This window comes from Opisthocomus hoazin, chromosome Z (genome assembly GCF_030867145.1).
Source record: "Opisthocomus hoazin isolate bOpiHoa1 chromosome Z, bOpiHoa1.hap1, whole genome shotgun sequence".
Lineage (NCBI taxonomy): Eukaryota > Metazoa > Chordata > Aves > Opisthocomiformes > Opisthocomidae > Opisthocomus > Opisthocomus hoazin.
Genome location: NC_134454.1, coordinates 54,205,562 through 54,219,065, shown reverse-complemented (window position 1 = coordinate 54,219,065; position 13,504 = coordinate 54,205,562).

The following is a 13,504-nucleotide window of genomic DNA, read 5'->3' as shown; positions in this document are numbered from 1 at the left end:
GATTGTCAGATTAATATTTTAAAAAACTAAGCTTGAGCTACTCCCTTCACATTTTGATATATCTGAATATGTTAAGAAATCTCTTTGCTCAGTGAAACTTCAAGAAAAAGAGCAGAGAAGAGTCAATGCAGCTTCTACACTTCACTGAGCTCTGGTGGCTCCTAGCTCTGCTTCTTCTGCACATGAGCCCGTGGCAGAAATGGGCCAGGAATAAGATGTGTCTGAAACTCCGTATTTATACCTTATATACATGTTTTTTGAAAGGAAACACTTGGAAACTGGCAGGCTTAATAGAAGGGCAATAACTGGCACCTTTGTAATTAGAAAGAGGTTGAAACATTCAGACTAAATTCTGAAGTTCAAAGTAACAGTGGTTTGCACAAGATGAGGGATTTCACCAACCTGCTAGAAGTGGTTTTCTGCAAGCAGTTCCTCAACAAGCTGGACAAACACATTACCCAGAGCACATCCAGCACAGCATGAGGTGTATCACTAACATCTCAGATTGGCCCGGAACATGATGCCCATGAAGAAATACCACTTCCTGAACTAGAAGCATTTGCAACTAGCGGATTGGCCTCCCAGCTGACTGTCGTCCTGTTTTCTGCTGACTTGGACCTGCTGCAACGTGCTGGTACCTCCAGAATTAGAAAGTATGGCTGATCCACTTCTCACGAACATACATTAAACACAGTCTGCCCTTGAAACCCAAACGTAGCAATTAAAATCAGGAGGAAGGGGAACAGACTGCTGGGTAGCATTAGAGGGGACACTTATGAATTCCTGAAATGTAGCACATCATTGCACACACAGTCCAGCATTGCTTTCTCCTTCCTCTGTTTAGAACAGCTCTGTAGGAACTGTTCGGGCCCTAAATGTGTCCCCCCAGCAGGATATGGTTGTGAGTGCTTGTAGTGAGCTCAGGATCAGCGCAGCCAAGGGGGTCTCCATCCCACCAGGCCAAGGGAGGAGCGTTTGGTAGTGCTGTGGGAGGTGGTGACGAGGCCACCCCAGCCCTGAGACATACCTGAGCCACTGCCCTGCTGCCTAGCATCTGGTCTGGGACAGGCTATGGGACCTGGGCTGGGTCCAACCTGCAGACTGATATCCTGTCCTGTCCCATGCCCATCTCCATCTCCGGGAGGTGTCCGATGCCTGGGAATGGGGCTGTCCCCAGTGCCACCCAGTTGTCCTGGCTGGGGTGGTGGGACGGGAGGGGCACCAGGCCCTGCCTTGCCAGCCCTCATGGGGACCTTCGCCCCATTCTCACCCCCAGGGACCCCCCAGCTCCTTCAACTCTCTGACGGCATTTTTCACCTGCACGTTGTTCTTCCCGGTTTTCCTGCACATTTCACATGTTATTTGACAAAGGTATTTCAGATATTTTCAGCAAGCTGAATTATTGAAAGGGCCTCCCAGCTTACAGTGATATTGTGAGCAAGCTGTCAGGGTGTATTTGGTTTTGTTTATTTAATTACGATGTGTGAAGTTCAGATCAATTCTACCCACCTGACCTTCTCCTTATCAGTACGACGCTGCCAGTCTTATTTCACTGGTGTTAGACATTGGACAAAACCTCTGTTTAAACTCTTTTTCTGGGACTGTTTACCTTGTTTATTAATGAGCATGGCTAATTAAAATCTCTTTATACTGAAAAGCTGGAAATCTGTGCATATCCCAGGTGTGCCTAGCTGAATATTTTGAAGTACTGAAATAACCTGGAAAGCTGGGTTACACAGGGTCAGAGCATCTTCATAAGTTTTTGGAATTTTCTCAGTAAAGTAAATAGAACAGCAGCATTTGCTACAGGACTATAAGGGTAGGAATCAATGTGCTACAAGTATTTAGAAAGACACTCTTCCACATCTACTATTTTTTCTAATACACTTTCTCAATAATTGAACTATTATCCCATTTTCATCATAGTAGATTCTCACCTCTTTTTTTTATTGTATTGTCTTTCAGGACTGTGTTTCTACTTTTAGAGTGATTTGACATGAAGGCATTGTGCTACAACTCATTGCAAGAGCTGTCTGCATTTGCTTTTCCTCCTTTTTAATGGGTGGTAACATGTTGACTCATCGTATTCCTGTAGCTGGAGTGAGTCACCGTCTAAACTAGAGAACTTTATTGTACAAAATGCTTACACTTAAGAAATGAAATTTAAATGAAGGGAGCTTTAGTGTTTGTTGTTAAGTTTTTAACTGTAACTCTGTAATTTGTTGCACAAAGATAGAACAGTTTGTGTATTGTTTATTGTTGACCTGGTATTGTTTATTCAGAAGTGGCAAAGCATTCAGCTACTGTCATAGTATAAATGAGACAGAAACTTTTTTCTTTACTGTTATACTCGATGTGACACCTCTCACACACTGCTAGTATAGCTATTTTGTTAGAATAGTCAACATAATATGGAATACAGTTGCTGCTGAGAGAAACGGAAATGTTCAGTAAAAATAGGAAAGAAAAACCGTCGGTTTTGGTAAAATGCCAGGTTTTGCCTTACTAAATATTTCTCTTGCATCTGGTGATAGCAGCTTGAGCTGGCAGATGGATTTTCCCCAAGGAAATCATCCTGCACAAGATGACAGCAAAATGAATCAGGAATTTTATTGGAGGCTGAGAGAAAGAACAGCAGCCCTTACATCTATTTCAGAGGCTGAGCTCTCCACTGCTGTAGCTCTGTCCTTGTTCTGCCTGGGATGTGTTAAAGAAGACTTAAGTTTGTAAGTATGTGGTAGAATGAGCCAAAGAACCCTATTCTACAAATGACCTTCAGATTACCTATGAGATAAACATTAGGTGGAAATTGATACTAACAAATGGCATTGTTATGAAATAACATCACCCTGCAGGAGCTCCTGAGTGTACTGTCAGACAATAAGTCATAAAACAAAGCTCTGCCTATTTCCCACCAGGACAGTCACCAAATTTGAGCCAGCCAAGAGCAAGCCAGAGCCACCTGGAATCTGCCTCTCTTGTCTTTAGCACCTTGTAACTTCATTTATCTTCAGTAGCTTTTATCCACATCCTGCAAAACTTAGGAGAAACACATTACTCCATTTCACTAGACAGCCAGGACCCGCAGCATAACCAGCTGTACTCAGATTTCAGGTACAGAGACAGTGACATACATTATATAGATCTAAGAGCATGTAGTGTCACTGCTGTATGTGTTACAGCAGTCCTACTGAAGGCAGTAATACCTCCAGCAAGACATTCCAGAGTAAACCCAGTACTTCTTTCACTGACACATATTTACCAATTCCCGTACAAATTCTTCTTTCAAGAAGCATGTCTCAGTTACATTATTAAGAAAAAATATCCTTTCTACATACTGAAGTACAGTGCCTCCTCAGACCTTCATCTCTTCCTTTGAAATTACAACAGATTAGATTTCTATTTCAGTGAAAACAGCTACATTATCTATTCATTTGCATCTGATCTGCATGGTGATAGATTGGTCTATCTAGAGTCGGGTTGTGATCATGGATATCCCCATAATCCTAAACCATGGATGGGTGGCATAGAGCTTCAAATCTAGACAGCCAACTTCTTTTTTCATTTTCATGCTTAAAGAAAAGAAAAAAAAAGAAAATAGATTCATAAGACGTGTAATCAAAACTGTATAATATCTCTTATGACTTCTCTGTTAAAGGATTTCTTTTCATTAATCTATTATTTCCCATTCAGATCATCTTTCAGCTGTGGAACTCTTTGCAAGCTTGCAAATAAGGAAAAGATTGGACAACATGCATTTGTGTCTTGATACCAATTCAAATAGTTCGTAAATTTTTTGAGGAATTTTCTAACTGGGATTAATTATATTTGGTTTTGTGCCACACAAAATATTTATGATTCACCTATCTCATCATGGATTAGCCAGTATTTTACTAGTACCTCATCAAATACTGATTTGGCATTGGTCCTCTGGCAACAGGAACTCCGTGCTTTAATCAAACATGCACCTGCTTCTATAATTAGCTCTTATATTTACTATTCACTTGGTTGCAGTAAATACGTTTCCGTAGCTCCAGAGGTAGTTTACAAGTGCAAAAAGGGTTTTCTGAGTCTCATGGTAAGCTAAAACTTGGCAGTGCAGAAGACACAAAATGTTAGCAAGCTGCCCCCTACATAGAGAAATTAAAAGAGCCCGTGGTGTACTGGAAAGAGGCAGAATAGCTATGTGTGAAGTCATGTCAAGATGCCGTCATCTTAGGAACTAGAATTCCCATTCAGCTTAAACGAGCTCAAGTTTTGTCACTCATTTTAAAGGAACCGGGAATTCTTCTCAGGGATGCAGATTGGGAAATCTTACAAGAAGATTTTTCCACTTGTCAGACTGCCTTCCAGGCATAAGCCCTGACTCTGCTATGGTTGTGAGCCAATGTAATTCTTATGAGGAAAATCTGGACCTTCTAGGAAGCCTCTAGCAAAAAAGCTTTGGAAAACATGGTTACGCAAATCCTCCTCCAAATCATAGCAGAACAAAACAGATCTGCACAGTGACAAAGATGTGGCAAAAATAGTAAATCTCTGTGGAAGGTATAACTTAGTGCACATCCAGTGGGAAGTACAAAGGGGACAAGACAAATAAGTAGGAATGGATAAGCTTTTATCGTCCTATACATATAACACTAATCAAAGCGTATATATAATAACAGAAGTAGCATTCAAGAGAAGGGAACACAAATGACAGACCTTTACTTTAAACAACTGAACAATATATGACCACTGTGGAAATCTCAGTGCCCTTAGTGGAGAAAAGTCTTGTGAAAAAAAAATAATGTAAACTGGAGAGCTCGGGGCATGTCACAACCGATCCTAGGGTGAGTGGAACTGAGCAATGTCTTCCAGTGAGACCAAGAAGCAAAATAAAGAGTTCTCTGTGTCTTGAAAGACCCTGAACCATGCTGCAAAATTGCTTTGTTGTAACTTCAAAGAAAGAAGAGACAACACTAGCTAGAAAAGTGAACAAGTGGATGAACCACCTTTGGTGTTGCAATTTGTGGGTTAAATTTAGCTGTCTGGGGTTTTAAAGCTTATTTCATGATCTGAAATTGGTTTGATTCTCCAAAGTAGCTTTACATCTACTGCAATTTCTGGGTTGTCTTTTTCCTCCAAAGAAAATTAATGTATTAAACATTTCCAAATATCTCCTTAGCAAACTGTGCTACTTTGCTTGTTTCAGTAAGTTGAAATGAATTTCAGTGAGTGGATCTATTGACAATAAACATACATTAAAATAATAAAGCATAACTTACTCTCTATCTGCAATGAGGATTGAGTATCATATTCTGAAGCTTCAGAATAACTTCAGTCAAGCTGAGACCTGTTCAGAGTGGCATAGCCCTGGCTTGACTCCCACTACTACAAAGAAACTGGAATGGCATAATAAATGAATAATGATAAATTACGTTTTGCTTATTGTCTATGTTCAGGGTGTGATAAGAACAGTCAGAAAATATTGAGGAAACTAGACATTCCATTTTCTTTTGTAATACCTGAACCTAGCTATTCTCATTACTAATGAAAGATTATGACGGTTAGGAAAAGTTGTCCAAGACAGCTTGGATTTTACTATTTCACTGAGTAGCTTACCAGCCGAAATCAGGAATGAAATTTCTGTGCAGAAGAGACAGAACTAATTCACAATTAGTCAGTGACTGTGAAACTGATTCACGTCTGTGGAACAGAGTAGTTTCAAGTCAGACAGACTGCCCTTAAACCTTCACAAAACCAAGGTACAGATAGAGAACAATCTAAACTGCAGTATTCAATATGAAGATGTACTTTTTCCAATCTCCTCCATTTTATGTGTTTTCTCCTTATTTTAAGTATAAGCTTGTTGTTGACTTTCAGCAAAAGAATTTGCATCCTGGAGATTTGTTACAGAGTTCTGCACTCAGATGTTGAACAGCAACTGTTTGTTGTGTTTCCATCTAACAACCCAGGAAACTCCTGCTTTTGTGTTTCAATTTTACTTAGACTGGGTTGCTTCAAGGATGTTGCTGCTCAGCAAGAAATACCACATAGAGCACAAAGGATGACATGGTGCGAGTCATAGTTATTCATGAGAAATTTTAAAGGGTTTGGGCTTGTTTCTATTTAAAATGGAAGAAACTTCAAGGCATGTTTGTATTTGTTGTAATTTGTCCCATTATAAAACTGCCAAAAGGTGCATAACTCAAAGCTTGATTTGCATCTGAACTTCCTCAAAGCAGAAAGGTGCAGATGTGACACTTCAAATGTGGCCCATTTCTACACTACATTAAATTACTTATGCCTGGAGCTGCTACAAGGTTTTCAAGAGGACCAAAGTGATTTGGAATATACAAAGAGGAACAGCAGATTCCCAGTCCTAGAAATTTACCTTCTCATAATTATTCATGAAATATTACTGATAACAAAATACTAGATGCAAGAATGGAATAATGAGTCCTAGGATGATGGTTATTTAAGAAAAAGACATATAGTCTAACTGATTACTAAAAGGATTTTGAAGGGTGTTTTAAGTAAAAATGTAAATAATATTTGTCATGTAAAGATTCTTCATAACACAGTATTATCAAGAACACCAACCAGAACAAAAGTACTGAAAGGAGTGGTCTATCTACATCTATCTATATCTATCTATATCTATTGCACAGACAGTCTGTTTTATTGTGTTTGTCTAAGAGCTAGCACAGTCAGATTTCAGTTCAGGACTGAGGCTACTACATATCCCTTAAATGCTTAAGTAAAGCAAGAAACATTACAGTGAATACTAAAGAAAGCAAATGGAAACCTAAAGTACCATAGTCAAATATAACTCAGAGTCAAGTCTTCTTCTGTTCTGCCAGTTTCGTTTTTTTAGCAGTATCTGTGGTGCTAATTCTAAGTCAGACATAATTTATTGCTATAAAAAATGATTTGGAAACATGATGTGTTAAAAATGTTTTTATTTTAATAAGATTGCAATCTTTTAATATCAAACACCCTCAATTGTTCCAATGATTGCTTTTCTGTTGTTTTTTTTCTCTTTTCCAGTTTTTCTTCTTTTATTTCCCCCCTGCAGCAAGAGGCAAAAGAGGGCGAAAAAATTACAGAAGTCCACCTTCATATTTCTGTTTTTGTAAGAACAAAAATCATAAAAGAATTCCCTCTGTGCAGAGAAAATACTCTTTCAGAGAAGCCTTTTATCTAGGTCCCATATCATGTTATATTCTTCACATCCCACTGTAGCTATAACATACTTAAAATAGAACCCTAGAGAAACTAGTCATACAAAGTAGTTGTGGAGTATTTGGAAGAAGATTCCCAGTGATGCTGCCTCCTGTAAACCCACAGTGAAACTTCTTGTTGAGGTAGTGATACCAAAAGCCTTCCTTTTAGACTACAATCTAAAGGAAAGCTCCTGTTTGTAATCCTTTTTGACATAAGGGTGGGGTGCAGAATAATAGCAGTGAAGTATAAATCCTGAGCCACTGGTCTCACCTGCCTAAGCTGGATCACACCAGCCTGCAAAAAACTTATTCTGTATTTGCTTTAGCAACTGCTGAGTAGTACTTTCTTCTCTCAGTTCTTGCTGTTGTATTTTCATATAATATTGTTCATATTAATATATGTTCATATATTTTTCATATTAATATATGTTCACATATTGTTCATATTAATATCAGAAGTTGTCTGCCAAGAGTTATTCCAAAAGAACAGTGTGTTTTGCCTACAGTTGAAAACAACCTGCCTATCTCATTATCTGAGTCCAGTCTCAGCATAATAGTATTGGCAATGATAAATGCGGTTTTTCAGCTCTAATTAGCAGAGAAGGGAGATGGCAATACACTTACATGAAGCAATCCTCCAAAGCAGGGCAAACTTTGCTCTAATGTAACAACACTTTCGTCTGGAAGCATTTAATAATTCTGTTTATGTGAAATTTGGGCTGAAATTGCATAAACCACCCCTTGTATCTTCACCAGTTTCACCAGTACTGGAAATGTAGCAACAGTATCATATTTCACATTCTTTCTGCTGAAACAAGGAAGTGTGGATGTTTGTAAAATATTCTGTCGAAACCTTTCTAATCTTGTGAGTATTTGTGCTTTCAGGTATATAACATCTGTCTGTATTTTTTCCAGTTATGGTTAAGCCTTCAAAAGCTTTGAGTTTCATGTATTAAGTTGTGGTCTCCTGGCAAAACAGACATTGCTAGCCACAGGAAACAAAGGAGAAACCTGATCCATATCTCCCATTTTATTTTCTGCAGGTATCTTGTTACCTAGTGAAGCTCTTGCATTGTTGCAGGTTAAATATTTATATACATAGTGTGGGAGACTGTCAGAAAACACCAGAAGTTAACTCTCACCTTTGTGGAAACACTGGCCCTGAGAAACAGATCAACTGCAATGGATGAAGGTAATTTTTTAGGATGTAGTGTTTATTTAGTAAAAAAAAAAATTGTTGATGTATGTTATATTATGGGGCACTGTTGCTGAGAGCGAAGGGATGGAGCCGGGCCACTATTGCGTTAAAAAAGCTGAGTGAAAACTGCGAAGAAGATAACCTGCCATTTTTAAGCTTCTCAGCTGTCAACAAAAGACAAGGAAAAAAGAAACCACTGATATGAAAGACATACTAAAAAAGCTAAGTTTTCTACATGGCAAAAAGATCCACAAGTGAATGAGATTAGTATTGTATATAGCTAATTATTTTCCAAAAGCTGTTTTGCTCGCCTAGAAAGATGCATGTTCAAATGCTAGCAACTACGTGAAAAGTTATGTACATGTCTTTATAAACTTTTAGAAAAGTGTGATAAATCAAGGTCTTCTAGGTAAAGCCATCTCAGTTTTTACAGATTTTTTGCCAATTTTTAGAAAAAGAGGATTGAGTTTCCACAGCTCAACAAGTCATGGAGTATTATTTCAGCCACAATCTACATCATGTTTAGGTACTGTGTTTCTCTTTAGGCACATCATTTCAAGAAATACAATGTTAGAAAATGACCAAGAAACATTGTACAATGGAACAATCAAAGGGCTAATGAAAGTGGCTTCTGGTGAAAGACTGAAAAGTGGGTTTCATGGTCTAATGTAAGAATTTTTAAGTTCTTTCTCAGAAGAATGAGTTCAGAAGTCTTCAAAACTCTTCAGTTTTTTGTAGGACAAGAAACAATCAACCTAAACTCCAGGGGAAGGAGTTTCAGTTGGACTTTAAGCAAAAAACGTGTTAACTAAAAGGACATTTAACAAGATAATAGATAAGTGATAAAAAATGGGTTAAGTAGTTAGTCCTACTATCTTTCCTATGATGTTACTTAGGGACATTTTTTTGAAAACTTAGATCTTTGCTCAAAGTCCCCAGTCCCTGCTGCTTCTTTCTTCCCTGAAATCTTCAATTCTGTCTGCTGAAAAAAAATCATTTGCAAGGCAAATAATTTTACCAGAGGATTCTGCCTCAAAGAAGTGAATATAATGCCACAACGAAAGGATAAAATGTGTATATTGGCAAATTTTGCAGTTTACCTACTAGATTTTCCAAAGAGAGAACAAGTATCCTCACTGTGACCTCTTCAAATTGTCATTAAATTGCACTGTATTCTTAAAATATTTTTATTGTATAGAATATCTCATACAAGATACTATTGTGAGAGTTTAAATTTCATTTTTTTGATACACAACCTGAGATGGCCGTATCTGGGGGCTAGCAGGTAACCAAGGTTAGGCCTCAAAAACTAAAATATTCAGCATCTATAATCATTTTTAGTTTGAGACTTTTATTGTATATTCATTTAAGGGTTTAGATAAACGAAAGCAGATGGTCAGATTCTATGAGTGCTTTTCAAGGGTGTATAATTAAAGAATAAATGAAAAATTATGCAAGCCTATAATAAAAGTAGGATGGTTTGCTGTACCTTGCCTTAGGGAGCAGACTGTTGAAGAACTGTGTGAGGGAGAGATGAAGAAGATTTGTGGCTTTTTGTATGCAACCTGAACATCTTGCCCATAAATCATTAGGGAATAGTCTGCTCTTACCCAATATCAGTGAATATATTTGAACCCTTTCCATACATATTAGTAAAAGTATTTTTTTCTCAGATATGAAATATACTTCTCAAGCATTATGCTTAAAAATTAAATGCAATACTAAAGATTAAAATTAAAGGAAGATTGCCATGGCTCATTTAGAGGTGAATAGCACTCCGTTAGTGAGGCATTGTGATTTGTCTGTATCTTCAGGCAGCTCACTAAAGAATAAGCAAAGATTAGGAATACCATGGAATATCAAGTCTAACCAATATGAATGGAATAGCTATGTCTATAAATAAACGTACAAACACACTTCATTTATGAAGGAAATTTAAATATAGATTCTTGTCTTTGGTCTTGTATTTCTGTGGCTGATCGTATAAAATATGTGTCTTTACTTTGATTTTCAAGAGGAAAACAGTGAGAACTGACAAAATACAGGAAGAAAAATAACAAGCTCTAATGTTAAATTTGACATCACAGTTTTATTCCAAATCCCCAACATATTAGTTGTTAACTTCTGTATATGTTCTTCTTCAAGTCGATGTATTACATTACGATAATTAAGGATTTTTAGTATTAAAAGAAGTCAACTGACTGACTGTGTAACCTTCTCTCACACCAGAAATTAGGAATAGCAAGTCAAACAACACTGCTGATTGTCAACGCTGTTAGGCAATGCCATCGGGCAAGGCTCTTGCTTAAGGCAGTGTAACCTAAGAATGTTAGAGAAAAAAAATGTAGTTTGACAAGAATTAATAAGAACAAAAACATTGTGTAATACATTTTCATTTGGAAAATATGAGTTGTAGCTTGTGACAGTGTAAACAAACCTATACTTGTAAAATAGAATCATAGAATCATAGAATCATAGAGCGGTAAGTGTTGGAAGCGACCTTAAAGATCATCTGGTTCCAACCCCCCTGCCATGAGCAGGGACATCTTCCACTAGACCAGGTTGCTCAGAGCTCCATCCAGCCTGGCCTTCAACACTTCCAGGGAGGGGGCAGACACAGCTTCTCTGGGCAACCTGTTCCAGTGTTTCACCACCCTCATGGTGAAGAATTTCTTCCTAATAGCTAATCTAAATCTGTCCTCTTTTAGTTTACAGCCATTCCCCGTTGTCCTATCACTACACACCCTTGCGAGAAGTCTCTCTCCATCCTTCTGTAGGACCCCTTCAGGTACTGGAATGCTGCTATGAGGTCACCCCGGAGCCTTCTCTTCTCCAGGCTGAACAGCCCCAACTCCCTCAGACTGTCCTCGTAGGAGAGGTGCTCCAGCCCTCTGGAGGAGCATCGTGGCCCTCCTCTGGACCCGCTCCAACACATCCATATCCTTCCTATGTTGAGGGCCCCAGAGCTGGACGCAGTACTCCAGGTGGGGTCTCATGAGAGTGGAGTAAAGGGGCAGAATCACCTCCCTTGACCTGCTGACCACGCTTCTCTTCATGCAGCCCAGGATACTGGTGGCTTTCTGGGCTGCAAGCGCAAATTGCTGGCTCATGTTGAGCTTCTCGTCTATCAGTACCCCGAAGTCCTTCTCCTCAGGGCTGCTCTCAAGCCACTCTCTGCCCAGCCTGTACTTGTGTCTGGGATTGCCCTGACCCATGTGCAGGACCTTGTACTTGGCTTTCTTGAACTTCATGCGGTTCCTGCAGGCCCACTTCTCCAGCCTGTCAAGGTCACTTCTCCAGCCTGTCAAAGTCCCTCTGAAGGGCATCCCTTCCCTCCAGCATATCAACCACACCACACAGAGCTCATACTGTCAGGGTTCATTATTAAGTTTCTTTCAGGGGATGGAATGGAGTTATAAAAGATATCCTTCTTGGTGGATGAATCTTCATATTAACTGTACAAAGGCTGAATTCATATGACAGCAATCTTTGTAATAAACGCAGGCTTAAACGTCACAGAAGAACATGATATCAGTGTGATGCGGTGCTCAATGAGAATGAAGGCCTGAGCTAGTATGACCATCCAGCCTGTAGCTAAGTAGGAGAGGCAGCTACAATTCCATCCGCAAACAAGAGAAGGGACCCCAAGAGGCCCGTTTCCAACCACCCAGCTACAATGAGTATTGCAACTACATTCTGTTACTTGGCTGCTTGTGAGTGATCATCAGCAGCATTAAAAAGTCCAGTTTCCACTTCTTTGTAAGCCATAAAAAGAAACAATGCAGTCTTGATTAGTGGTAACCATTTATTCTGGACACTGGAACAACAGGTATGCTTTGTCCACATCAAGCTTCATACCTCATTTTCCACTTAATAAAGGGGGAAACACTCTGTACATCTGCCAAGTCAAAGAAACAGTCGTCTTCTCTTCCACTGTGGCTATTCTATTAAACCATACTTTAAAGACCCTCCCACCAAGACTGAAAGTCCTTGCTCTCACTGTCCCTGCTTGTCTTGCATCAGAGCATAGAGTGTAGGAAGGCTTCAATCAGCCAATTGATGCTTTTATAAGAAAGCCTAGTGTATGCGCTTGCATTATGGATAATACCGAATAGCATGCCTGATTATTGCATAAAGAAATTAATTTGTATGAGATTTATGATATTCATATAGTGAAATGCATGAATAATTTAACTGTGTGCATGACTGGTATAAATACTGCATTTGAAGAGTCAAGGAAAGAAAACATACAAACCTGCCTTATTTCTCCACCAATTTACAGCATCCTTTCTTTGATGTCTGGAGCACCTCTCAGTAGTGTAAGCTGTGCTTTATGTTCCAGCAGTTCCAAGTCATGTAACACTCTTGCAGAACTTACTATTTGATTGAATTACGTATATGACGATTTACAGAGACTCTCAGAGCCCCATTATCAGAGCTGGTCTGGATTGGCTCTAAGTATAACTAGAAGCCAAGGAAAGCTCTCCCTGATTTTGAGAGCACAGTACTGTTCTAGCTGCTTCCCTGTATCTTATATGATAGTTAGCGTAGAACATTGATATTGCAGTTATTGTTAAAGTACCATGATTTATTAGAATTCACTGTGCAGGGAATCTCCAGAGGAGCAACCCTGTACATCTGTAAGATGAGTCTTCATCCCCAAGATCCTAAGGATTTCTCTGGTAATTTTTTTTACCTGAAAGACATTACATTAATTATTGTTGTAGCTGACAATACTTTATGTAAAATATTCAACAGTGTGGACCGAATACTGAGATATTATATTAAAACTGGCCCAAATATATAAAAGCTTTATGCCAGGTTACAACACTCGTTTTTTCTTGACTATATGCAGATCATGAACATGCTCTATCAGAATAAAATCACTGATCTTACTCTGTCTCTATGGAGACTTTTTTTTTTTTTTCCTACTTTAAATACTAGAGAGAGTGACTTTCTCCTTTTACTATAATGTATGATAAATAGGAGTCTCTGATGATCTTTCCTAAATTGTCTTAAATGCATTGCTGTTTGTACTATGCGTGTTAACTGAATTTTTTTTTTTATTTTATTTTTCAAAGAAAAATCTCCACTAAATACT